Source organism: Colius striatus, chromosome 1 (assembly GCF_028858725.1).
Source record: "Colius striatus isolate bColStr4 chromosome 1, bColStr4.1.hap1, whole genome shotgun sequence".
Classification (NCBI taxonomy): Eukaryota; Metazoa; Chordata; class Aves; order Coliiformes; family Coliidae; genus Colius; species Colius striatus.
Window position 1 is genome coordinate 143,780,900 of NC_084759.1, and position 22,558 is coordinate 143,803,457.

A 22,558-nucleotide genomic window follows, 5' to 3' on the forward strand; every position below is an offset into this window, starting at 1 on the left:
AACCACCAATGATCACCGATCACTGAAAAGAGACCTGACTGAGGCGTAACCTGGGCAGACTAAGGCAGAATTTATGATGATGAGTTTCTAGAAGTGATTAGCATGACCCAACCTTTCTAAGAAATGTAACAAATATGTATGTTTATTATATATATAAGGCAAAAATCTAATGGTTGGGGTGTGTGTTTGGTGGAGAAATCCCCTGTGCACCCAGCACAGCAATAAAGAATACCTGCTAAATAGTCATACTAATTATTGAGTCCTGACTGGAACCTTCATGGCATCACTATCACATGCCAGTCCCTATCCTACATGTCAAACCAGCCTAGTTGTAGACATGCATTACTATGCTTGTGTGATTGAGCACTCAAATCATTTGTAAAGTCTAATAAAAGTGACTTTCCCTACCTAAAAAGTTATATAATGAGATTTTTTCTGATTGATGTATAAAGTAGATGGATAAGTTTAACTAATAGACACATAACTTATCTCAAGAAATCAACAACCCAATGATTAATAAGAGAATGATTTGTGTAAGGTTATTAAGATAGGTAAAAGTTTTAAGGTAAGTACTAAATTGCTAAGCTTCCAGATTTTGCTAACGTTTGCAAACTCTGTTACTAAAAATTCCTCTATTAAGTAACTAAGGACCAATCAGAATGAAGATGAAGAAAAACGAAGGGTCACAAGGGAAACTGGCTGACTCTGAACTCCTGGGTTGGAAACTGGCGAGAGATGTTGCCGAGAGGATAATGTGAGAAGACAATGATCTTCATCTTCGACTCCCAAGGACTACTGAAGGTGTGAAGGAGGAGCGACGGAGGCGTGACTTGGGCGGACCAAGGCGTGACTGCAGGCGGAATAAATGGTAACGAGTTCTTAGAAACAATTAGAATAACCCAACCTTTTCTTGGAAACGTAAGCTGAAAATCTAGAGGCTCGGGTGGACATGACTGGTGGAGAAATCCCTCGTGCACGCAGCGCTGCAATGGACAATACCTGCTTATTAGTCACACTGGCTATCGAGTCCTGACTGGCTCCTTCGCGGCATCAGAACCACTGTATTTTTCTTAGAAATGGTGATGTGCACCATCACGAGGGAAGCAGGGCGCCGCGTGAGCTCTCTGGGAACCTTAGAAGGAAGGCAGGCAGGAAGGCAAGGGAGGAGGGGCTCAGTCTGAAGGGATCTGACAAAGCGAAAGCCCAACTGGACCGCTCAGCACAGCTCCCTGTCAGCAGTCCGGTGAAACCACTGACAAACTTCTGCTCCCGCCTTCCGAACTCCCCGCCGCAGGCGCAGCGCCTGAACTGCAGACCGCTGCCGCTGTACCGCTCCCCTCGTACCGCTACCTCCAACTTCCAGCCCCGGCCTCCGCCACGCACGGCCCGGCCCGGCCCGGGGGGCAGTACGGAGCGGCGGGAGCCGGACCCGCCTCTTCGCCCCGCCCCATCCCGCGGAGGGTTCGGCCCGGGGACTCCGACAATACGGGAGACCGTGTCCTTCCGCTTCTCGCCGGAGCCGACGGCCGCTGGCTCCGCCTCTACGCGGGAAGCGACTCGCTGGCTCGCCGCGCAAGGCTCGGTGAGAACGGGCTGCCGGGAGAGGAAGGGAAGGTACAGCGGGGCAAAGGGCTATGGCAGCCCCACGGCAGAGGCCGTGCCTGCGGGGCCAGGGGTGCGGCTGTTGCGGAGAGCCGCTTCGCGGAGCGCCGAGGAGGGAGCTATCGCACCGCCGGTAAAGGCCGCGCCGCTCCGCCAGCGGGGCTCGGGGTGGTTGGCGGAGCCGCTTCCTAGATCTGGGCCGCTGAGGTTGGCCCCGGTTCCTCATCGGGGTAGTGGGGGAAGCCGAGCGTGGAACGGCCCAGTGCTGCTGGCGAGCCCCGTAGGGCCGTGGGGGGCTGCTGGGGCGGCCGCGGGTGTTCCTGGAGCGGGCGCCTGTCTGAGGGGCAGGGGCGGCGCTGGGCACAAGCGAGAGGCGTTGGCGTGGGGCAGTCACGGCCCGTGCGGGCGGTGGCCGGCAGGTAGTCGCAGCATGTCTTATGGTACCCACGAACATCATTGAAGCGTCCTGTGGGTAGCCGAGCAAACACGGCGAGAGCTCCAGGCATGTTTTTCGGCCGAACTGTTTGCATCCAGAATCATCCGTCACTCCTGTCACCTTCAGCAGTTTATTTAGTCTTTCTCTATTGGGCATGGCAATGCAGGGAGATGGGGCTGAAAGATATTATTGAGAAGTAATTGCTCTCAGACTTCTGTGCTCGCAATGTGGGGGAGACCAGGTGTTTTGAGTCCGCTGTGTTTAAACTCGGTGATGGAAGTCTAGGGTTTGCCTGTGGGGTTTTTTTTTTGCTTTAGCCTTTCAGGTAGGCATCATAAGGTGGTATGTGGTAAGGAGCCAGTGGTTGACATATGTAAGAGGGACACCTGCAGTTGAGTATTGTGGTTGAATCAGCAAACCTGTTTATATAACTGAAAAAGAAAAAAAAAACCACAAGGCTTTAAAGACATATAAGTTGCTATTTGTGCTTTGAGTTGTGTGAGTAGTGTAGTTGAAAGAAATACTTAGTTTATTCCATCTGCAAAGGCAGATGGATATGGGAGAAAAAAGGGAAGCACCCCATCAACGCTTCTTTATCAATTTTCTACATGTGCTCTGCAAAACATCATGTGCTCTTGGTATCAGTGAAGACTACAGGCATCTGGTAGAACGTGAGTAGATTTTCCCCTGCAGTGCTAGATATGCTTCAGAAGCCCGTAGGAATGCTGGAGGTTGTTTTCCTAGAAGTTGTTTTGAGGTTGACTCAACTCTTTCTAGGAGCTCTGTGATAATGTGGGACCTCTTCCTACTGTTAACTAGCCACCGGGGACAACTTAAAAATAGAACAAAAGAAACCAGCTCATTGCGACTTCTGGTAAATATTTTCTTGCTCTTGCATCTGAGAATGAGGGAGTAAAACTTGTGGATAACATCAAAAGCTTCCAACTGGGCTCTTACAGTCCTGTTTCCTTGAATTAACTAGCCAGTGTCCCAAAACATTCAGATAGACATTCCTGGCAGAGAAAGCAGACTTGTGTTAATGATCTCTTTATATTACTGTCTGCAAAATTAAATCTTTTAATATCTGTGCCAGTATAAAAGTTCCCCTGAGTCTCAAAGCAAAGCCTTAGCCGATGTGCTGAGGTGGTTCTGAAGCTATCAGGAACTGTTAGTTCACCATCTTCAGTGTGCTCCACTGCAGTGAGTCCAGGGTGCTTTATCAGAGTTAAAGGCTGAAGCCTCTTTGTAGTTCAAGCTTAAATAGCTTTTGTTTTTTGGTTTCGTTCCCCCCCCCCCCAGGAAATAGTATATTGTCTGCTGTTTTGGCAGAAAAAAAAAAAACCAAAAACATTACAGCATGCTTCATATCAAGTCTGTTTTGGGGTGTTTTAGTTTCCTGCTCAATTGTTGTAGGAGTTTCCCATAGGGCTTCTTGTGCCAGGTTGTGAGGTTCCTCTGACTGCACCCCTTGCTTTCTAAACTCCTTCTGAAAGAAGCCTATGTGTGCAGAGATTCAGTCTTAGTCATTGATTGCAAATAACAATTTGGGCTCAAGGTTCTGTCACAGTCAGTTTATTACATCTTGAACTGGACCCTCTCTTGCGAGAGTGGTCTTGAACCAAGAAACCCCTGGATTTATTATACTCATACAATCTTAAGTTCGCTTTCCCTCTTGTGATGGCCCAATCTAATCATAATATTTGAGTCTGAGATCTTCTTGTTCCTTATCTCGGATCTTCTTGTTCTTATCTGGGAAGTTGCAGTGTATTCCCCTTGACTTTTATGTAAATGCTCCCAGTGCTTTGTCCTGAAGTCTGTGGCTTCAGGGCTCAAAGTTGTTGAGCTTTAGCAAGTCTCAATTCATCCTGCTTTTGCACGTTCCTAATACCTTACAATCAAGTTCATTCCCAACATTAATAGTAGCTAAAACTTTGTCCAGTTCATCGATCTGCTAGAGTTTTAGAAGAACTTTTATTTTGTCATTTTGGTTCTGCTTTCTGCTTAAAGCTCAGATGCTTTTTTTACTCCTCCCCCTTGCTACCCCTCTTCAGCAAAAATAATTGCCAATGAGTAAAATAGTCTGATCTACAGAAGGCTGTCCTTCAACTAATGGCTTTTTAAATGCCAGCAACTTATTGACTTAGGTATTTTCTGCAGGCAGGTGTGTTTGGGTTTTAGAATATTTTATATATGTGTAAAAATTACACAAAACAATATTTCCCAGATCTTTTGTTTGCTTTTTTTTTATGAGGAAAAAATCAGAAGATTGTGTTTGCTTAGTCACCTCTGACTAGAGTAGAAAAATGATGGTGCGCTTGGCCAGGTAAGGGTATCTGAAGTGTCTACATGTCTGATGACACCACACTGAGATATATATGCCAAAAGACACTCTGCTGAGGTGTGTATGTGCCAGATGACATTCTACCACCAGACCCCAACTCCTAGTCTTTCACCACTCAGGAAGTTTTGGTCTTGTCAGAGGGGACACACCTACCACAGCTGCTCAGGCAGTCTTTACCAGGTCTTTTGCCCATAATGGACTAGCTGAGCTGCTTACTGTGACCTTCTGAACCATCACCTAGATCTATTGACTTCTGCTGTGGGTTGAAAATAAGGGAAGTGGTTCTTTAAATCTTGTATGTGCTGAGCTTATTGTTTCCTGCAACCTTGAGCAACATGTTTAGTGGGTTGGAGATGTGTGTCTTGTCATAGTTTAGACCCATCCAGGGACAAAAGACCATGATTAGACTTAAGTACTTTGCAAGTCTTGAAGGACAGGGTCTGGGACAAAACAGACAAAGCTACTCAGCTTGGGGAGGAAAAAGAAACTTAATGTTACCTGCCTTGAACTAAAACATAACAAACTGAAATAGCTAATGGAGAAATAATAGAGTAGGGCAAATGAAATGATTGAAGTTCAACCAGCTCTTTAAGATCAGCTTTCCCCCACCCCACCTCTCTTCCCAGGTAAGCCCCGTATCATTACATCCCCCCCCAACAAGCAGTGCTAGGGGCAGGGAAAGAGGGGTACCCTCAGTCCTTTCCTGATGACTCTTGCTGCTTATCGCACTCCTGAGGAGAAGTGCTCCTTGCCAGTGCTCCCTTACTCCAGCCCTGCACGGGCCACTCCAATGGGCTGCAGCAATCCCAGTTCATCTTCTCTGCGTTGGGATCTAAACTGCTCACTCCCGGTGACCCAGAGTCTCCAGCTCTCACCCTCTCTGTCGCGGGGTCTCTGTTTCTTGTCGTGGGCTACAAGGATATCTCTGCTCTGATGTCATGGTTTTGCCCAGACAGCAATGAAGCAACACGACAGTCTCTCTCTTGGGGTGCCCCATTCACTCTCACCTTGTCAGGATGGTGGAGGCCCCAGTGAGATGGGAGGAAAAAAGACAACCAAAGATGTTGTGAATTGAGACAAGGGCAGGGAGGACTCGCTGCCAGTTAGGATTCTGGGCAAAACAGACTCCAGTACTCGACTTAAGAGAGGAAAATAGGAAAGTTTATTCTACTACGTACAAGAAACAGAATGGAACAAAAGCAAAAAGAGAGGAGGATGATGAGAAAATTACAACCAGCACTTTAAGATCTCCTTCTCTCATCCCCCCTTTCTTCCCAGGCCCAGCTCACTGCTCCTGATATCTCTACCTCCTTCCCCCTCAACAGCATGGGGGAGTAGGGAATGCAGAATGTGGTCAGTCTCTCACAGATGGGCTCTGCCGCTTCTCTCTTCTCAGAGGAGGACAACTCCTTGCATTCTTCCCCTGCTCTGATACGGGATCCCTCTCACAGGACAAAGTCCTTAACGAGCTTCTCTGGTGTGGGTTCTTCCCAGCAGCTACAGCTTCTGCCAGTACAGGGTCCCTCACACAGGATGGAGTCCTTAACGGACATCTCTGGCATGGGTTCTTCCCCACAATTGCAGCTTCTGCAAATACAGGGTCCCTCTCTCAGGACATGGCCTTTTCTGGGCATAGTCACTGCCCCTGGCACACGGTCTCATGAAGTGAGTCACTGGCCCTGATGCGGGGTCTTTGATGAAGAGCAAACAAGTCACTACTCACCAGTCCTCTCAGTAGGATGCAAGGGAGTCTCTATTCCAGCACACCTCCTCTCTTCCCTCACTGCCCTTGGAGTCTGCATGGTTGCTTCTTTATCTTTTCCACCTCCTTGCACCACCACCAGCCAGAAAACAAAAAGGGACAAAAGAAGGAAGGAACAGGAAGAACCCTCCTCTTCTGGTTTCTTCTTAAAAAGTGATTGTGGAGATGTCTAATTGGCCCAGCCCCAGAAGTGGGTCTGGCTAAGAGCTCAGGAGAGTTTTAAGCAACTTCTTACAGGAGCTGTCTTCACAGCCCCTTCCCCCTTTACCCCACGTGGTTGCCTCCATCTTGCCCTTCCCTTCCATTGCCCTCACGCATTTCAAATTCCTGTTCTTTAATAGTGACAGCAGAGAAGCCAGATTGGCCTGACTGGACCAGAGGTAGGTCCAAACCTCAGAGCCAGGGTAAGTCCAAGAACTCTTTACTGGGTCTGCACTGCAACTCTCTCCCCCTGTTACCAAGCAAAAGCTGCTCCTCACAAAACCATGACAATATTTGCGATCCTAACTAATGCACTAATTAACCTGTTAATTTGATGTTTAGCCTTTCTTCTCATTGTTGATGACCAGTGATCAACAAGTGGGTACAGGAGGATGATCAATAATCCCCACTCCCTAATATAAAAGTAATCAGGAGGGAAAGCTGAGGAGAGCAAAGAGAAAATAAAGGGAGCTGAGGGCCAAAAAGGTGACATTCAGCTCTCAACTTCTAGAGCAGCTCGTACTTTGCGAAACCTGACTATGAGGGCTTGTGATAAAGTGAGAGCTTGCTGGTGACTCTTAAGAAGGGAAAAAAAAGGCAAGGGAAATGGTGAAAACAAGCATTATGGTTGTTCATATCAAGTGATTGCTGTTCTTTACTTTTGTGAACTGATACTAGACACTGTTAATAGCTGTTGCTTCACAGCAAATTGAACTTCAAAACCTGTCAGGAGATCTTCTGATGTATTATTAGTAATCGGGGACCTAGGAGATTGTTCAGGAATATTGTTGATACAGATAATAGCTGCTTGGTCAAAGTGGCACTGTGAGCTTAATGACTATTGTCCCTTCTAGGAGCAACGACTAGTAAGAAGCTCCTGCTCTTTCAGTGGGCGCTACACATTTGTCTGAAGAATTGTGCTCACAAGATTGCTGAAGTAAGTAATTTTAATATGATCTCTAAAGATCCCTTCCAACCCCTACAGTTCTATGATTCTATGAGAGTTATATGTTATCAACAGTTCTGAAACTGCAAAGGGTAATGAAAATGTAAACCGAAAAGGCTGTAGGAGCTGGCTGAATGACAGAGCCCAGAGAGTGGTGATCAGTGGCATGGAATTGAGTTTGGAGGCCTGTGGCCAGTGGAGTTCCGCAGGGATCAGTTCTGGTGCCAGTCTTCAACATCTTCGTCAACGACCTGGATGAGGGGACAGAGTGTACCCTCAGCAAGTTCCCTGATGACACCAAACTGGGAGGACTGGCTGGTTCACCAGAAGACTGTGCTGCTATTCAGCAGAATCTTGACTGACTTGAAAGTTGGACAGAGAGGAACCTCATGAGGTTCAACAAAGACAAGTGCAGAGTCCTGCATCTGGGGAGGGATAACCCCATGCACCAGTACAGGCTGGGGATTGACCTGCTGGAGAGCAGCTCTGCAGAGAGAGACCTGGGAGTCCTGGTTGACAGTAAACTGAACATGAACCAGCAATGTGCCCTCGTGGCCAAGAAGACCAATGGCATCCTCGGATGCATCAAGAAGAGTGTGGCCAGCAGGTCGAGGGAGATTCTTCTCCCCTTTTACTCTCCCCTGGTGAGGCCTCATCTGGAGTCCTGTGTCTAGTTCTGGGCTCCCCAGCTCAAGAGAGATGGGGAACTGGTGAAGAGAGTCAAGTACAGGGCCACCAGGATTGTCAGGGGACTGGAGCACCATCCTCACGAAGAAAGGCAGTGGAAAGTGGGGGTGTTAAGTCTAGAGAAGAGGAGACTGAGCGAGGACCTCATTAATACTTAAAAGTATTTGAAAGGTGCATGTCAAGAGGACGAGGTGGCACTTTTTTCTTTGGTGTTCAGCAGCAGGACAAGGGGTGACAGGCAAAAGCTGGAACACAAAAAGTTCCACTTAAATACAAGGAAAGACTATTTCACTGAAGGGTGGCAGAGCTCTGGCACAGGCTGTCCAGGGAGGTCATGGAGTTTCTTCTGGAGGCTTTCAAAACCTACCTGGACGCTTTCCTGTGTGTATTGATCTGGGGGGACCTACTTACCAGGGGGTTTGGACTGGATGGTCTTTAGAGGTCCCTTCCAATCCCTACCATTCTGTGATTCTGTAGTATTGTTTCCCTTTGTCACATGTTTTGTTGTTTCAGGCCATCTTGTACCACAGATATAGGCCTGCCAAGTTGCTCTAATCTGTCTGTGATACTGCATATCAAACATACTGAATTTGTTTTAAATGCTTTTGGTTAATTGAGACTGGCTGCTGGAAGTCCAGAAGCAGAAACAGGAGCAAAGTTGTGCTGGTCTGCAGATGAACTTTTGTCCTTTCAGTTCTTGGAAGCTTGTGTTTGCTGAACTCCATGTCCTGGAGAGATGGGAAACAACTGAGATCAGGGTGGCTGGCATTAAAATACATGTTTGGTGTTTAGAGTTTTGGTTCAACTAAAGGAGGCTTTTAATAATGAATATCTTGTAGCTACTGAATGCCTCAGTTACACTTGTTTCAGGGGAGACACGGACTGGTTAAAGCGCCACTGCCAAAAGTAGCAGCACAAATGGTTTTATTGAAGTAAAATATTATAAAAGTGAGGCTTAGGTAAGTCTCATGGCAAGGTTCAAATTATTACTGTGTGGAGGAGGTAATTACAATTAAAAAATACCAGTACAAGATCTTAATGCCCGATAATACAAAGTTATGTGTGATATCAGGCACTTACCAAATAAAGTGGTTGGCTTGTAGACAAGTCAAGCAATTGAAAAGGTAAGCATGAAACTCTTTGTGCTCACAGTTTAGTTTGTTCCTTGACAAATTGGCCTTGGAAGAACCACCTGCTATTCATGTGTTAATTGCATGATTGGTGTTCTGCTCTCCTAGTTCATATGCATCAAAGCTCACCATGTCACCCTGTTCCTATGTGGATTTTCAAAGGACAGGTTGGCACTAGAGGTTCTTGACCTTGTCCTGGCCTAGGCGTTTACTTCCTTGGGAGCCTGAACCAAACTATCATGGGTTTGCTCAAGGAGTTTGATGCATCCATCACACTCTGGCTTCTGTCTACAGTCAATCTGCTTTATTGAGTCACTGAGTGGTGGTGCAGTTACCACTTGCCTCTGTCATAAGTATATATTGTATTGCAGATTAGTGGTGCGGGTACAGTTATTTGATGTAGCTTAGTGGATAGAATGCTAATTATATACCATTGCACATACTGAATCAGTTGATTGCATATTTTATGTGGTGGAGTAACAGGATTTTTCATTATTTGCTCAACTTCAATGTAAAGAACGCTTATAAACAATAAATATAATAAAGGCAAAACTTAACAAAATGTAGTTGGATATAGCACCAAATTCAAAGCTGCAGTTGCTGTTGGTGACTAAGACTATAAACACAAGTAGTGTTTCAGCTTGTTTGTTGGAGTGTAGTGAGAAATGTCAGACTTCCCTGGGGGAATTCCCTTTGTACATAAGCCCCATCTTAGATCAGGGATGCAAGCTTCAATGTCTACCTGTTGTCATCCTTTATTTCTCTGCCAGGCCTGTTGTCAGTCTGTTTTGGTGTGAAGCCAGAGAAATGGTAGAGTTGTTCAGTGGTAGTGTTATAGAAGGTATAAAAATTCAAGTGATTTTATTGAATGGTTATTTTTTAGTAAAATTTATAAGTAAGTTAGCATAACTAAGCAAAACCAGGCCTCTTGGTGAAGCTGCTTCCAAAGAGAAGAACATGCATGAGAAATCAGGCAGAATGAAAATAAAAGTGATAACGAGGAGGATTGTTTAAATCCATGCACCTGCAAGCCATAAAACATCTTAAGAACAATGTTGGGAATGATTGCTTCAGATGAAGAAAAGACTTTGTATATTAGTCATTAGGCTGTTTGCTGTCCTGAACTCTCATAACTTTCTGTTCCGGAGCATCAGATAACATTCGGGTCCAGAGGGCCAGATAATTAGCACCATTCTGGTTCAGAACACCAAATAATCAATAGCCTAAATCAGTTAGTTCGCCAAGTGATTTTGAAATATATATGAATGTGTAACTTGTGTAATAAGGGACCAATTGATAACAGTGGTGTAATGTGTAAGAATAACAAATAACCAATCAAGATAAAGGGTAGATTTAATGAACAATTACAAGCGGGCTTCTATGCATAGTGGAAAAAAAGAATGTTGGGTATAAATATCTGTTAATTTTGATGCTTTGTTGGGCATTCTTTGGGAATGATCCTGTCCTGTCTCATCCAACCTATCCCCACCCCTCCAGTGCATCGCCAGATAAAGGATATCTCTGCTTATCTAGCTTTGTGTAGGTAAGTTTTTCTTCCCCAGCAGATTTGCAACAGTAGCATCTCTTATAGTCAATACAGGCATCAGCTATATCTGCATTTGCATTATATCTGAAGTTTACTAACAGCTGCTAGGCTTACAGGGTGTTATTACAGGCTTATAGCGACATTATTCTGGACAACTTTTATGAGTTTCAGCAGGAGTGATTCTGCTGTCGCCTTCTCTTAATATTCCAACTGCTGCAGCTTGCACCTTTGGGCTTGAAGGCAGCAAAGAGCTGAGGAAGTGTTCACTTGGGTTACCCCAAAGGGTTTAGTAATAGTGCTCAATCACTGTATTTTGGGCAGTCTCATAAAGATTAAGAGCTTGTGGTCAACTACTGTCCTAGTGTATGTCCCAGCTTGAGTGATGATAACTGTAAGGGAAAGTGAAGATTTTGCAGTGAGGTCATTGGGTCTAGTTTGTTGGCTGGAGTGTCTACATCCATACTGTTGAGCACTCCAAGCAGTCTGTCAGGCTCCAGGGAGATCTTATAGGAGACCTTATAGCAGCCTTTCAGTACCTAAAAGGGAACTACAATTGAAAGATGGAGAGACACTCTTTTTGGAGGAGTGTAGTGGTAGGACAAGGGGTAACAGTTTTAAGTGGAAAGGGGCTTGGGAAGAAATTCTTTACTGTGAGGGTGGTGAAGACACTGGAACAGGTTGCCCAGGGAGGCTGTGGATGTCTGCACCCTGGAAGTGTTCCTATCTAGGCTGGATGACACTGAGCAGCCTGGTGTAGGGGAGAGTCAGGGGGCTATGGGCAAGGCTATTGGAACTAGGTGATCTTTAAGATTGCTTCTGACCCAAACCTATGAATCTAACCTATACTTTGGTGACAATGGTGTCCCTCACCCACAGGGGTAATGATGACAAACTTGGAATGTATAGCAAAACAGAATTTTATTTTCACACAGTAATGGGATAGTCTCAATCAGGAAAAAAAATGTAGATTTTGTGTTTATGTAGGCAGTGGCTTAGAGGAACATTTACTGCATGATACTAGTATTGTAGCTACTACTTAATTGAATTAACAGTTTAAAGCGAGCTTAATGATTACTTGTTTAAATACAGAGTACTTATTTAATAGAGAATGATTACTTTTATCAATGACAGTGGGTGATTTTCTTTCACTCAGCTCTGGAGGGTAACCTTGAGGGCTGTCCCTGCTCAAGAGGGAAATTTCCAGACACATTTCCAGGAAGAGTGTAAAGGAATTCCCTACCCCCACAGAAATGGGACTGGGCTTTTGTAGAAAAGGTTGATGACTTTACAGCTTATCAGAGCTAGCAGAGACATCTGGTTTCTAGCAACAATGTTATCTTGGAGATATCTCTCATACCATTAGCTCAAGAATTTTCTTATCTCCCCAATTGTTCTTGGAGATAGCCAAGTCAGGGTGGGGCCAGGGTGGTCAGGAATGGCCTTGCTATGCTCTAGCTTGTATCTTCTCACTGGGCAAAGTGCCATGCTACAAATGGGAGATAAGAGTTGAGGGTGAGTTAGGGAGAATAGTTGGAGGACTAGTTACATTGAGCTCAGGAAGGGAAATACCAGTGGGTACGGACAAGGGAATAATATTAAACTGAGTAATTAAAGTCTTAACCTAAAGGCACAGGGATAACGAGCATGCCACAGAAGGATTGGTACAGTCAAGTGGCACACTGATTGTTGGACCAGTACAATGTCAGCTAGTGTTGTCATAGGGCTGGCTATGGGTGGTGAATAGCTCAAAGAAGCCAATTCTGCCACACTTGGTTGGACATATGTGACACTTTACGTCTTCCCTCAGACATGTCAGTTTGGTGTGCTTCAACCTTTACTAAAGCTTTAGCAGGGGGATGCCCCCAGCACTTGTGCAACCAGAGAGCTATCATGCTGGTTCCGTGGTATAGATTGTAGGCTTGGGTTTCCTCAGTTTTATCTGCTCCTACTGGACTGTAGTTGGCTTTATCAAAGGTGTTGGTGTTTGCCACCGCTGCTACCTCTATGATCACACCATTGATGTCTACTTAAGCATTCCATGTTCCATTGGCTATGGAACAAGCAGAATGGAAATCATCATGTCTCCAAAGCACATGAGCAGGGATAGCCCTGTATTTCTTCATGAAGTCTGTCCCAGATTTCCCGATTATGAGTCTGGAAGCATGTAGGAATATGTGCTTTCCAGGAGAGAGGTCAGGGAGTGCTTAAGACTTGGGCAAAAAAGAACCTCATGAGGTTCAACAAGGGCAAGTGCAGAGTCCTGCACTTAGGGAGGAAAAACCCTATGCACCAGTACAGGCTGGGGGTTGACCTGCTGGAGAGCAGCTCTGTGAAGAGAGACCTGGGAGTGCTGGTTGACAGTGAAGTAACCATGAGCCAGCAATGTGCCCTCGTGGCCAAGAAGACCAATGACATCCAGGGATGCATCAAGAAGACCATAGCCAGCAGGTCAAGGGAGGTTCTGCTCCTCCTCTACTCTGCCCTGGTGAGGTCTCATCTGGAGTCCTGTGTCCAGTTCTGGGCTCCTCGGCTCAAGAGGGAGACGGAACTTCTAGAGACAGTCCAGTGAAATGCCACCGAGATGATCAGGGGATTGAAGCATCTTCCTCATGAGGGAAGGCTGCATGGACTGGAGCTGTTTAGTCTAGAGAAGAGGAGACTGAGAGAGGACCTCAGTAATATTTATAAGTATATAAATGGTGGATGTCAGAAGGTTGAGGCCTCCCTTTTTTTCTATTGTATCTAGCAACAGGACAAGGGGTAATGGGATGAAGCTGGAACACAAAAAGTTCCATTTAAACATAAAAAAAGGGCTCTTTTACTGTGAGACTGATGGGGTCCTGGCACAGGCTGCCCAGGGAGGGTGTGGTGTCTCCTTTCTTGGAGGTCTTCAAAACCCACCTGGACATATTCCTGTACAACCTGATCTAGTTGGACCTGCTTTGACAGAGGGGTTGGATGAGGTGATTTCTAAAGGTCCCTTCTAACCCCTACCATTCTATCAGTGCACCCAGCAAAAAACAACACGAGTTGTAGACCTGGTCATCATACGAGTGAATGACTAAGCAAAGGGCCAAGACTTTAAGCCCTCTGGCTGCTGCTACCATGGCAGTCAGGGGTAACAGTTTGGGCATCTGCAGTATGAAAAGCAGTGACATGCCTAAACCAGGAATTATAGTGAAGGATTGTGAAGGTTCTGTGAACCTGACATCCTTCTGTGGGATGTCGGAAGGATAGGCTTCTGTAGTAGGTGAGTAGCATTGTGTGTAGCTGGAGGAAAGGGAGGTGAGAATGATATGGTCAGAGACTACAGGTTGGACTCTGATGATAGAGATACCCAGAACCCAACATTGAATGGCAGTGGGTTGTGCATGTCCTTCAGGGAAAGGAATGTGGGGGACATGGAAGAATAGGTTATAAAACTATTCAGTGTAAGGGTGTGATCCACAAGGAGTTTCTCAATATCAGAAAGGGCAAGGAAGATGTGGTGTAAAGCACCCTTCTGTTGCCCATGTGAGGTCTGTGCATGTTGCCACCTCTTGCTAGAAAAAGGAATTAATTAGCGGTAGGTCCTTGGGACCTATTTCCTGGAACAGTAACCACCAAGCAGTTTTCACTGTGCTGGATACTGCATTCTAGTCTACCAGTGTTAGTCCCAAAGACCAATACTGTTCACTACTTCTAGGAAAAGAGTTAGGATGACTGTGTGGTACATACAATGCCCCATGTTTTTTTTCTGTCACAAGATAAGCATATACTCCCTGCAGAAGTATGTGATAAAAACAACTTCATCATGCCCGTGCCCGTATAGTGATGAGGTGGGGACTGTGAAGGCAGTCCGGTGTCATGACGATATCTCCACAGAATGGCGGGGTGGAGGCTGTGGATGCAGCCTAGCACCATGATGTTAATTATATCAGACCAAAACCTGATGACAAAGGCCTATGTTTCATAATCCAAGTAAGAGCTAAAATAATTTTAAGCACCAGCACCAAGTGATGGAGCAAGTCTGAAAATCATAGCGGGTCTGTGAGGGCAACAATCTCCCCTGGGCTGGGATGCCTCCCAAGCTAACTCCTTGTAAGATTGAGCATCTTACCTGAGACAAGTAGGCAATAATCTCCAGCTGGTTGAGTGTCCTTGTCTTGTGAGTCTGGAGTGCTGTGTTGTCTTAAATCCTTGGTACCGTGTGTTTGGCTTGTTACTGCTTTGGTCAAGCCCTTATCTTTTAGGGACACTTCTTGAGTTACGATGACCCTGTATAATCATGAATGCATGTGACTTATTCCATCAGGGGATTGTTTCCATTAAAGTAGAGGAAATAAAGTATTGCTGTTGTCTTGAAGCTGGATAAAGGGACTTTTTTTTGTTGTCATGATATCACAATGACTCATGTTCCGGTCCTTGGTGGAAGGTGTGCACAGCAAGAAAGAATAGCCTAGCTAGCTAATACCTGTCGTAGTCATGACAAAAGTTTAAAGAGCCTAGGAGACTGATGTTTGCATTTGGAGGAGGAAATAAGTTGGGCAAAGAAAAAATTACATGACAGTTTCAGGAGTACTTTTGGTGCTGGCATACAGGAATCTTTTAAAAAGAACCCAAACACTTTACATTCCGGGCACGACCCTGTCATTTACCAAGACAAATATAAAGTTCCCAGTGTTCTTTGAGGGCTGAAATTGAGAATAAAATATTGTGCAACAGATTCTCTGCTAGGAAGATGTCATCAATGCACTGGTGGTAAGAGATGTCAGCTCAGTTCAGATCACAGCTGGAAGTAATTGACCGTAGGTAAAGCAACTTTACAAAAGCTGATTTTTAGGACAGATCCAGCCAGATGAGGATCTTACTAGTGTGGTGACATCTTCCCAGCCAGGGATGCTTGACTGTATGATGCTGCCAGTCCCCTTAATTGCGTTAACTGCATTATCATTAATCTTGTTACTATTGAGTTCATAAGTGGTTTTATCCCTGAGTACTTGAATAGAGCTAAATCTGTTAAATGTAACATAACAGTAATTACTGACTGTTTAGATGTTCAATAAGGTTTATATATAATGATAATTCCAATGTTTAGTTGGATTCATTATCTTCCTACTGGAGTCCAGTAGGTACTTTTCATATGTTGCTCTATGGACATGGATTTCGTATTGGGCATATACTTACTTTGAACAGCTGGACAGAAGTAATGCAGCTAGGGAAGAACCTGGATGATGTTCCAGGTCAGACCTGCCCTCAGCAACCTGAGCCTGTACCAATACATTACCCCTCAGAGTAGTCAGTTATGATATGTGCAAGTGAATACTCCCTGTTCTTTACAGGGATATTGTGAGATGATATTCTGTGAGAAGGGGCATCATGAGTTTTGAGTCTTGCAGGTTCACAGGTTGTTAACTGCATGAGTCACTGGAGGTAGGTGAGATGTTCATTGAAGTGCCCAAAATAGGAGGTGTTTGGTTCAGAAGTACCAGGAGACTGTACCTTCCCTTGAGCGTTATGGAAGGTCTGGTCTCTGAGTAGTTCCGTATATGGAAGTAAAAAAGGTAACGCCTCATAGGCCTTTGCAGGATCCGTAGTAAGAAATATCTGTGGTGATACCTATTAGCCTCACTAAGAGGACCAGTTATTGGGGTGAAATAGATGTAAATGATGTACTGTCTGGAGCTTAGCTGAAGTAATCCATGTGTTACCATTCTTTCTGGTAACTGCATCCTGCTAGTCTGATGTAGCTGGAGTTTGGTTAAAAAACATACCATGTAACCCAGAGGTGCATAAACTCTTGTCACTGCCCAGGCAGGGCAGCTGGCATTCCACTATGGGAGGGGTTGAAGTGACTTCTGTGAACCCATGGACTACTGCGAAGGGTGAGGAAAGTAGTCCCTTCCAGCATGGTCAACTGAAAGCAGAAATTTATGTGACTGTGAGGAGACACAGATGGTGGTATAATTGATGATGGAATCTACTTCTGTATAGGAAATTCCTATAAGCAGCACTCTTGATGCTACCTAAGAGGGACCAGGAGGTTCTGACTGGCTCTTCTAGGGTGCTAATTGTATGTCTAAGTCTGGGTAAGCAAGGGCTGGGAGTGTTCCAGTTTCCAGGTGATGAAATGGTGGGAGAGGCACTAGGGTTCTTACTAAGACTGGTTGGAAAAGGTGCAGTATGGTGGGAGTTGTTGGCAAAAGCCAGTCAAAGAGATGCTGGAAATGTGGGCTGCCTATTTCGGAATGTGCAGGGCCAAAGAGGCTTTCCGTGCTTTGGGTTAGAGCCCTTCTGCACAGGCTTGGGAGGATTTTAACTAACTGAACACAAGGATGTTTGGTTGTAACTATTACTGCATCTTCACAGAGGAGGGAGGATGACAGAATGAGCTTTACAGAATGCTCAGCCACTTTAGTCTTTAGTTATTCCTTCTTGCTGTAAGTTTCTTTAGATTGGAATTGTTTAATCTCCCAGAATCTTCTGCCAGGGAAATTCCATACCAACACCTCTTTTTAAAGAGCCCTGTAACAAATGTTTACACTTTTGAAAAACAGTGAAATCTACTGGTGTCTGTTTCTCCAGAGCCATCAAAGAATCTTGTCAGCTTTGTTGTGCTGAATTTTTATTACTGGTCTCCTGGTCCCAGTTTTACATGGGTCACCCCATCAGATACTTCTTATTTGTTTTCATTCCTTTCATGTCCTGTTGCTGGTTACTTTCTAAAAATACCTTTGATTTACTGGTGTCACTAGTCTCCTGGTGAAAGTTGTTTACTTACTTCCACTAATCATGCTTAAGGTCAGTCTGTTAGCAGGAGTGAATGTGTGGCAGTGTAACCTGGCAGAGGATAAAAACCATGGCTATGCAGACATTGCAGTGATTTTATTTTTATAATTGTCCAAACACTGCTGTGCTCAATTGCAATTTTAAAAAAACAATTGCATGAATACAGTGATGTGTAGTTATGGTAAACAGTAGTAGAGAATTATTCTGTTCACATACTTGGTGAGTAATTACTGGAGATGGCTTAATAGAGACTAAAGTTATATCTACATCTTAACAGAAGGTGTAGGGTTAAGGAAACTTTCAGGGTTGAATGCAGCTGATATGCAAGGAATCTGTTTCTGCTCCTCCATCGTTCCCGAGGCAACATGGCCTGCAACCCTAGATGCTGACAACACCAGGTGAGCTTGATTCGCTGACTCTAAGAGAAATAGCACAGAGGAGGGAGCAGAGCAGAGGCATCCCATGGGGATGGAAACCTGATGGTACTGTGAAACTGACGAAGCTGCATGGTTACTACCCTGAGCCAGCAGTTTCCCCTTTTTTTAGTCAAAATCATGTCCTTTGAGTGAACTTTGCATATTATAATGTAATCATCATACCTAAACACACTTCCATCCCAAATGTTATCCACCTCCAAGGTGCAACCACCCCTCACTGAGTATGTGCTCTAAATTTCTTCTAGTTTCTACGTTTAAAAGCAAAACAAGGAAAATTTACATCAGTTGTAACAAGAGTCTGTATTAGTAGAATCACTCAAGCTCTACCTGAAAGTACACAAGTAGTTTTAAAATTGCTTGAGAGAAGGAATGTTAGGGGAAGATACTATTGCAGACAGGTCAGGAGGACCTCATCATTGCCTTCTGGGATCATTCGACAGTCTGAACCTTAGTTCCACCCCGTAGGGCCACCTATTGAGTAAGATTCAAACTTAGAATGCTCTTCCATAATTCCACAATACTGAAACTTAGAAATCTCTATAGAGTTGTTTCATAATTTAATATGTTTTTCACCAGTTGTATTATTCATATTCTTGGTACTTGACACGTACTTTTGCAGACACTGTATTTGTCACTATCAGTCAGAAAGAATCTGCACTTCTGTTGCTTCAATGATCTGCACCATTCATTGATCCAGCCATAAGAGTTCTCACGGAACATGACTCCTTAAATGTGGCTGTGCTGGTTCGTTGAAGATGACTGAACTGAAGATGCATCATGCTATTTGTGCATCCATAATCGTGAAAGTTCAATATACTGAGTAAGACCAGACTCACGGTGCCAAATTGGACACTGGATGGAACATAAGCCCAACTGTACTAGCCTCTCTGATATCTGAGGATAAACTGGAACACAAGAGGGTTTATTTTTTGCCATTTTTAAAAAACTTTTAGTGCAATAAAGGAGAATCAACAGTAACTGTTCTTGGGTTTGTCCTGACCCATGTGCAGAACCTTGGCCTGAACTTTGTGAGGTTTGTGCAGGCCCGCCTCTCAAGCCTGCCAAGGTCTCTTGGATGGTATCCCTTCCCTCTGGCTTGTCAACTGCATTGCACAGCTTGGTGTCATTGGCAACTTGCTGAGAGTGCACTAAATCCCACTGTCCATGTTGCTAAGAAAGTTGTTAAGCACTGGTCCCAATACCAGCCCCCAAGGAACATGGCTTATCACTGCTCTCCACGTGGGCATTGAGCCACTGACAGAAACTCTTTGAGTGTGACCATCCAGCCAATTCCTTAGTCACTGAGCAGTCCATCCATCCAATCCATATCTCCAGTTTAGAGTCAAGGATGTTGTCTGGGACAGTGTGAAATGCTTTGCACAAATCCAGGTAGATGATGTCAGTTGCTTTCCCCTTATCCTACCGATGCTGAAACCAGATTTGTCAGGCATGATTTGCCTTTAATAAACCCATACTTGCTGTCAACAGTCACATTCTTGTTTTCCTTGTGCAGTGTCTGGTGGAGAGGATGCTCTATCTGGCAGAGAAAGAGGTTGTGATGTCAGCAGGGTGACTTTGGGCAGTGTCACACAGGTCTCAACTACTACTGCTTCCACTCCAAGGTGTTTTCCTTTTGTTAAAAATGTCATGCTGCTTTTATACTTCTATGAAATCCTTTTCTTAATTGTTTGTTTTGAAAGTGTCTTTCCACTTCTTCAGTTACTGTTTAACCAAGTGATGGTTGTATTCCTCTTAAACACCATAATTTGGGGGTTGGCAACTATCATTCCTTTTGACTTAGCCAATTTTATTAGGCAGATGCCCTCTGGATAAACTAGTCTTTCACACACATACACACACAGAATGCATACTTCAGTTCTGATTTTACTACCCTATTTGTCAGAGATTTGTAGGAGTGACTACAGAATAAGTCCACAAGATCCTTGTTCTGGCCCTTAAGAGGTCGTACTCGTGGGATGGAGGCTCCAGGAACACCTGTCCTTGTGTGTTCATGTAGCCTAGAAAAGGCTGTTTGCTTCCATAACTGTTAATTTTTCAGGTGGTGGGGTTCTTCAATGTTGTGATCATCTGCGTCTGGTTTTAGACCAGAGTTGTTGAGGTATCTTTTTATACCTTTTAATTTCAGAAACCTGTTGCCATCTGCACTTGCTCTCAATTTGAACCGGTGGACTGTGTTCCCTGGTGAATCACAGAAACTTATTGACAGGTGAGTGAGTAATTTACCTGATGATCACTATGCAGGTGTTCTAGCTGCTTTCTTGTTGGCCGTTCAATTACTGTCCAGCCTCAGCACTGTAGTTCCCACACCATAGTTCTGTGGCTTCTTGTTGCATTTATGTTAACTTTCTCTTCCAGCAATGTGTAGGACAAGGGATGTAACCTCACAAGTCTTTACTCCATGTCCTACTATCCTCTCAACTGGTGACAACTGTTTTTGACTGTGCTTTCTAAACTCTTTAGGGGTCAACTGTTACTAGTTGCCTCTCACAGGCCAGACAATGTTGCTGAGTCTCATACTCTCCCTATGTTTTCCCTGTTTAGGTGTTTTCTGGCTCTGCTATGCAGGTGTACAGACTTTAATGTTAAGTTACAATGTTAAGCGAATAAAGTATTAAATCTATTTCTGGAGTGTCTTACCCGATCTAGTAGATCAAAAGCCTGTAATAATTTATGGTGAGTTTCAGGCTTCATTTATTTTTCTCTCTATGTATTTTCCTAGTGGAGGGCCTCTCAGAAGTAATAAATAACAAACATTGCTAAGAAAAATTGAGATATTTCCTATCATCAGAAATTAATCTTGATGTTTTGTGTACCTTAAGGCTATTAGAAAACTGAAGGAAGCGTGGCCTTCCACTGTTTTTATGTATCATTCCTTTTCCCCTAGAATAGAAATTCATAACAGTTGAACTTACTGGTCTTCATACAGATGAGCCAAATTCCCCTCAAATCTTTGTTAGACATGTCCACAGAGTTGTCAACGTCCGGGAGCCAGAAGAGGCAGGAATCAGACAGCAAATCAATATGATTTGGAACTGAGACGTTTATTCTCTCTATTTGATCACTTATATACTTTGCTAAGCGAAAGCACGTGGTTTACAAATGCAGGGGATCGGTTGAGCATATAAGTTCATGAGCCTTGCATGCGTTCCAGCAAGTAATGATTGGTTAACAAAAATAGTATAGCATATTCTTGTAATCAGGACATCGACCTTCCAGATGTCCAAAGCCTTTGTTCTTGTGCATCCTTTTAGGATGTTTTATGGCTTTGTTTATGTTTCTTAAGCTCTCAAGGTTAGAGCATCCTGGGGTCGCTGCATGTACTCCTAAGAGATTCTTTTGTACACTGGCTTTGACTCAAAGGCTCCTACTAAAGTCCCAACACAGAATGATTCAGGAGCATTGCATAAGACAGGCCAGAAACATACCTAGAACTATCTGAGAAGTTAGAGAAGTGTAGGTATAGGTGTTTTGGTTGCATTAAAGATTTGTTGAAGATCTATGTTATTACTCCCATGTTTAATGGGAGTGTCTCTCCATTCACTTTCTATGTACCGTCAATGGAAAGTTGGCAGTTGACTGTGTAGTAGTTGCTGCTGTTACCTGAGGCTTATGGTAAAGGTGAGAAAGTAGCAGGTGAAAGAGTGAAGCAGGCATGTGTGAGGAAGAGTCTTCTCTGTGTCTTTTAGAGTCTGGTACTGATACTGAACTCCGCAAATATTTTTTCTAAGACCATTTTCTGCCAAATACCACTTTTTAAAGTAGTGTGCTTTGTTGCATTAAAGTTACAAAAAAAAAATTAAGGTTGTGATCGAAGTTGCAAACTTAGTTTCCTTAATCCAGCTAATAGTGATGATGTCTTGACAGTGACAAGAATTGAATTTTACTCTTGGCTACGTTGTGTGCTGCATGTAGCCAAAGTTTCTCCTGTTTAACAAGAATTTTACAATTACTACTAGTTGGCATCTTAGTCTTGTTTGCAGATCTCAGTTACGTTTTTGAGACAAATGTCTTACATTTCAGCAGTTACGTGATTCAAGGACATGATTGGTTTATCCCATAATTATTTTTTTCAGGAAATATCCAGTGTAATACTAGCAGTCTGAACCCTTTAGCTTGGATGCAAAATTGTGTTTTCTCATCTAAGATTCCTGCATTGCTGTAAGTATTGCATTAATACCATTGCTGATGTTTTCACAAATTTCATATGTGTGACTTAATTTGACTTAATTTTCCTGTTTTGTTTTGTTTGAGAGTAGAGAAGGTAAAAGAGAGAGTGAAGGAATGCATAGTTATCTTTGAATCTTGATAATAACACCTGGAAAATTATCTTTGTGGCTGTTAGAGGCTAGGTCTGAGTGATGCTTCTAATTCTTAAGTTTGAAATCAGGAGAGTCTTAAGAACCCATGAAAGAAAGCCAGGAGCCTTGAGTGATTTCAGAGAAATGACCTGAAACATTTTGTTCTGAAATTGCCTAACACCCTGCAGAAAGCGAGGTATTTGTTCTGTCCTAGATGGATTTGACTATACTGAGAGGACCTTACTTACCAAGATGCAAACAGCATTCCTGCTTGTAGGTTATCATGGGGTTTTTTTTCACTTTTCCATTTTTCAAGCCTAAAGTAATGTTTGTCTTTGAAGACATCTGTAACAACTTTTCAGAGATCATTCAGAATTAACATG

The 22,558-nt window shown here is 44.0% G+C and overlaps 1 protein-coding gene and 1 long non-coding RNA gene across 18 annotated transcripts in view; one reads left to right on the forward strand and one right to left on the reverse strand.

Moving 5' to 3' along the window:
• Positions 1-919: 919 nt before the first annotated feature.
• Positions 920-22,558, forward strand: part of RESF1 (retroelement silencing factor 1) — a 42,528-nt gene continuing 20,889 nt past the window's right edge. For 7 of the 17 annotated variants that reach the window (XR_009819953.1, XR_009819954.1, XM_062010500.1 and 4 more), the window contains exons 1-4: positions 921-1,582; positions 7,197-7,279; positions 20,003-20,083; positions 21,951-22,035. The gene's annotated coding sequence lies outside the window, so the exon portion shown is untranslated. Of the gene's footprint in view, positions 1,583-7,196; positions 7,280-20,002; positions 20,084-21,950; positions 22,036-22,558 lie in introns of all 17 variants that reach the window. The other 10 variants (XR_009819978.1, XM_062010453.1, XM_062010449.1 and 7 more) reach the window with 2 other exon arrangements.
• LOC133627152 (uncharacterized) lies at positions 5,519-6,236 on the reverse strand. Its single transcript, XR_009819979.1, has 2 exons — positions 6,103-6,236; positions 5,519-5,966 (listed from the first exon to the last, which is right to left on the reverse strand). It is a non-coding gene; the product is annotated as an uncharacterized LOC133627152 (long non-coding RNA).